We start from the raw sequence: 5,635 nt of genomic DNA on the forward strand, positions 1-5,635 counted from the left end.
TAAGGCCAGCCTTGTCTACAGAGCGAGATCCAGGAAAGGCGCAAAGCTACACAGAGAAACCTTGTCTCAAAAAACCAAAAAAAAAAAAAAAAAAAAAGAAGTACACCCACTTAGAGAGTTGTACAAGAAGAAGGCTCCAGGGAGCTCCCTAGCATAGTACTGACATCTTGCTTGCACACCTTCCAAACAAATCCTAGGACTGGAATCTGGATGTGCCTTTTCTGTTACTGTTATTTTTTTTTTTTTTACCTTTTGGGTTTGCTTGTTTTGTAGCTCTGGGCATTAGTCCCACAACTTTGCACCCCATGAATGGATGCTTTGCCGCTTAGCAACACTCTAGGCTAGCAGGAAGGAAAGTACAGAAGCTCCAGCCATGAACCAACCTCATTCAAACTTTGGTGAATAACTCACCTTAAGAATAGACTGGGTACCAGTCAATGACCCATCATAAAATGATTGCAGCGAAAAGTTGTGTGAGTTTCCACCCCTAGGCAGATGCCATCATGGGGAGAGCAGACAAAAATAACATAACTATTGTGGACATTACACCTATAAGTATTCTCTGCACCTGTCAAATTCACACCCTGTCAGATTACACATTACTAATGTGAGTCCTACTGAAGGGATCTATGCTCTATATTCCCACGTCTCCCTATGGAACATGATGGACTACATCAGTGTACAAACAGAACCTTAACAAATTGGAGCAACCAGTGTAAATGGGTGTTCTGTTGGTTTGTTGATTGAATGGTTTGTTGGTTGGTTGCTTGGTTGCTTGGTTGGTTGAGACAGGGTCTCCCTAGGTAGCCCTGGCTGTTCTGGAGCTCTCTATATAGACCTCAAACTCACAAAGCTCCTTCTGCCTCTGCCTACCTAGGGCTGGGATTAAAGGTATAGGCCACCATGTTCAGCTGTTTAAATGGTTTTAAAGTAACAGAGACAAACAGTACCTGTGTAAAGCCTTACTAACTCACAGAGCTTGTACTTCTATAGTATAAGAAGCACAAAAGATACACCCGCATGCTCTGCTTTCTGTACCATGCCTACCTATATTACCAGAAGGTCCTACCTCTTGTAAGACTTAAGAGCCAGTGGGCACCTTGGACTTGGTTATTATATGTATATGTCCAAAATTCAACAATCACAAAGGAGCTACAGGAAGTTAATTTTATGAAGTACAATTGGGAAGTAAACTTAACATTACACATAAACCTAAAATATGGATAAACCTAAGAGGAATGTCAAGAGAGTTGATTACTAAGAAGGCCATCAGACAACCTGGAAGAGATACTCATACCAACACATAAGCAAATCACTACAACATATAAATGTGAAAAACAAGGTTATATGAAACACTCTAAAACTCATAACTGTATAGTAATATATTCCAAACATACTGAAGTTGATAAAATGCTAGACAAAGATGCCATAAGAAATTTTGTTTGGGGCTGGAGAGATGGCTCAGCTGTTAAGAGCACTGGCTGTTCTTCCAAAGGTCCTGAGTTCAATTCCCAGCAACCACATGGTAGCTCACAACCAACTATAATAAGCTCTGATGCCCTCTTCTAGCCTGCAGGCAAAATATGCAGGCAGAATACTGTATACATAATAAATAAATCTTTTAAAAAAAGAAATTTTGTTCGTTTTTTTGAGACAGGGTTTCTCTGTGTTGTGTAACAGTCCTGGTTGCCCTGAAACTTGCTCTATAGACCAGGCTGGCCTTGAACTCACAAAGATCTGCCTGCCTCATTCTCCTGAGTGCTTGGATTACAGGTGTGAACCACCACTGCTCAGCCATAAAAAATATTTTTAATTTACCATGGTCTCCTATTCCTTGTTCTCCCTCTCTGTTGTTGATCCAGCTGGGATCTCCCGCTCACCCAAGCTCTCTTTCCCTCAACCCTCGCCCTTCACTATCCCCACTCATGTCCAGGCTGTTCATGTAGATCTCATTCCATTTCTCTGTCATTGGGCGATCCCTGTGTCTTTCTTGGGGTCCTGTTTTCCAGGTAGCCTCCCTGGTGATGTGAGTAGCAGTCCAGTCATCCTTGTTCCACATCTAGTATCCTGCTATGAGTGAGTACATACCATGTTTGTCTTTCTGAGTCTGGGATACCTCACTCAGGATGATTTTTTCTAGATCCATCCATTTGTCTGCAAACCTCATGATGTCATTGTTTTTCTCTGCTGAGTAGTATTCCATTGTGTATATGTACCACATTTTGTTTATCCATTCTTCAGTTGAAGGGCATCTAGGTTGTTTCCATGTTCTGGCTATTACAAACAATGCTGATATGAACATAGCTGAACAAGTGCTCTTGTAGTGTGGTTGAGCATTCCTTGGGTATATGCCCAAGAGTGGTATAGCTGGATCTTGGGGGAGATGGATTCCCAATTTTCTAAGAAAGCACCATATTGATTTCCAAAGTGGTTGTACAAGCTTGCATTCCCACCAGCAGTGGAGGAGAGTTCCCCTAGCTCCACATCCTCTCCAGCATAAGGTGTCTTCAGTGTTTTTGATCTTAGCCATTCTGACAGGTGTAAGGTGGTATCTCAGAGTTGTTTTGATTTGCATTTCCCTGATGATTAGGGATGTTGAGCAATTCCTTAAATGTCTTTCAGCCATTTGAGTTTCCTCTGTTGAGAATTCTCTGTTTAGTTCTATAGCCCATTTCTTAATTGGACTGTTGGGCATTTTGATGTCTAATTTCTTGAGTTCCTTATATATTCTGGATATCAGCCCTCTGCCAGATGTGGGGTTGGTGAAGACCACATGAGAATAGGAAGAAGCAAAGTGCTAGAGAGGCCCACAGAAATCCACAAAGATACCCCCACAACAGACTGCTGGCAATGGTCGAGAGACAGTCCGAACTGACCTACTCTGGTGATGGGATGGCCAAACACCCTAATTGTCATGCTAGAGACCTCATCCAACTACTGAGGGATCTGGATGCAGAGATCCATGACTAGGCCCGGGTGGATCTCTGGGAGTCCAATTAGCGAGAATGAGGAGGGTTTATATGAGCGAGAATTGTTGAGACCAAGGTTGGATAAAGCACAGAGACAAATAGCCAAATGAACAGAAACACATGAAATATGAACCAATGGCTGAGGGGTCACCAACTGGATCAGGCCCTCTGAGTGGGTGAGACAGTTGATTGGCCTGATCTGTTTGGGAGGCATCCAGGCAGTGGGACCGGGTCCTGTGCTCATTGCATGAGTCGGCTGTTTGAAACTTGGGGCCTATGCAGGGTCCCTTGGCTCGGTCTGGGAGGAGGGGACTGGACCTACCTGGACTGAGTCCACCAGGTTGATCTCAGTCTGTGGGGAAGGCTTTGTCCTGGAGGAAATTGGAATGGGGGGCGGGCTGGGGGGAAGGTGAGGGGGGCAGGAGGGGGGAGAACAAGGGATTCTGTGGCTGATATGTAGAACTGAATTGTATTGCAAAATAAAAATTTTAAAAAAAAGATTACTTTCATTCAGAATTAATTGTCGTTACATAGAAAAAAAATATTTTTAAGTCCAAATGAAATCCAAATATAAATATCGTATTAGTGAATTAAAGAAGACTACACAGGATAGGAATGATGAATTTATGAAGGAGAGATGTTGAAAAAACAACCAATAGAAATTTTAGAAATAATGAAATTCATCAGTGCAATAAAAAGTCTCAGTTTGAAGTATCAACAATGGAACAATAAATATTAGCTATTGGAGGTAAGTCTTCAAAAAATTGCTTTCACTCCTCTCTCTCTCTCTCTCCCTCCCTCCTCCCCTCCCTCCCTCCCTTCGTGTATGTATGTATATGTAGTTGTGATTAGATCGATACATAATAGATAAATGATAGATAGATGATAGATAGATAGATAGATAGATAGATAGCTCAAAATAAATAAGAGAACATAAAAGATTTCCAAGACATTACTAGAAGACTGCATAGACTGGTGAAGTCGCTCAGTTGGTAAAAATGCTTGGCTTGCAAGCAATAGATCCTAATTTTAATTCCAAGAACCCACATTAAACAGCTGAATGCAGGCTCTGCCTTCTGGAGTTGGGATACCCTTCATCTGTCGCTTTTAGACAACAGAGGTACAAGTTCCCAGGCCCTCAGACTCAGACTGAGTTACACCACCAGCTTTCCTGATTCAGTAGCTTGCAGGACAGCACATCATCCTATATTCTGGTGCCATAATTGAGTGGTAAGAGGCAACACTTATGAAACTAATCTCTGTCTAAGAATCAGGTATTCTAGGTACTGAAAGTGCTGCCTCTGGTCTTTAGCTCCTGACTTGAACAAGCCTTCACTGCAGCCACTCCAGATCAATGGCTGTGCAGATTGCTTGACATCTTTAGTGATGGTGAGGACTCATCCAGTGGTGAGCAGGACAATGAAGTCACTGAGTTCAAGGCAATCAGCAATAGGAAGTATATCAACACACAGAAGTGCTCTCTTGTAGAGAACCTGGACAGAACTGGGAGTCTAGAGCCCCAGAAGTCAGATATGATTTAACTATAGATGTTCCTTCCCAGTACTTGTGCATATTTCTGGGCTTGCAGTACTTCCTAATATATTTCAACAGCACAATTGTGGTGCCTTCTCTACTGGCTGATGTCATGTGTGTGAGATATGACCAGTGTGACACCAGCCAGCACATCAGGACAATTTTCTTCTGTATGGAAATCACTACAAGGCTACGGACATTTGGATGCAGGTTACCCCTATTTCAGGCCAGTGCTTTTGTATGTTGGGGCCCTGTTTGATCTATCCTGTCCTTAGATGAATGGAAATCTAATACCAGAAATACTTCAATTGCCAATGGAACCCCAGAGCTGTTACACATAGATATAAGGCATCTCCACATCTGACAGATCCAGGGGGCCTATCATCATGTCCTTAGTAAAAGAAGTGGCCATCTACATCTTTGTCCTGCCTAGGTATCTGTAGAAGTACATCAGGCCCTTGACCATTTGTGGTGTAACAATTTCCTCCAAGATTAAAACATTCCAACCTTCTAGGGAAGCTCTTAAAGCAGGAAGGTAAACAACTAAAGATAATATCAGGAAGTCCCTGAAACTGACTAGATTCACTAGGCTCCTCCCTGATAGTGTAAGCAATGAAAACTGAGAGTCTTTCTGAGACTAGAGGAACAGAGTTGCCAAGAAGACTATGAAAAGCTGAGCTGAAAAAAAAAAAAGACTCTCAGAGTAGAAAAACTGCAAAGAGATTCTAAGACAAACCAGCAGCCTGGAAGAAACAGAAACCAGCTGAGATGCCTAGAAGATGTTTAGACCAGATTCACTTGGAAAGGACACTCAGCCTGTTGAGTTTCCTGCAGGTTGTGCAATGTGAAGTTTGGTCCAGGTTTCTCAGCTTTGTGAACAGTCATAGATATTCTCAGTGACAGTGCAGCTAGTAGTACCATTGAGTCCACTGATGACTACTATGTTTGTGCCAGGCTTTCCTGCACCCAACCACGTCCTGTCCATGCAATAAACAGAAGTATTTTCATGAATGATCTTCCCTGTATTTTCTGCACCATTTTTGGTACTGGGAATTGCTGTGGGATGGTCTGTATGTCAAATGTGTTGCTGATTGGTCAGTAAATAAATCACTGATTGGCCATTGGCTAGGCAG

General features: G+C 42.5%; 1 pseudogene; it reads left to right on the forward strand.

Annotated features, from left to right (window-relative positions):
• Positions 1 to 503: 503 nt before the first annotated feature.
• On the forward strand, positions 504 to 4,935 carry LOC131911053 (solute carrier family 23 member 2-like; annotated as a pseudogene).
• Positions 4,936 to 5,635: the final 700 nt, after the last annotated feature.

This window comes from Peromyscus eremicus, chromosome 5 (assembly GCF_949786415.1).
Source record: "Peromyscus eremicus chromosome 5, PerEre_H2_v1, whole genome shotgun sequence".
NCBI lineage: Eukaryota > Metazoa > Chordata > Mammalia > Rodentia > Cricetidae > Peromyscus > Peromyscus eremicus.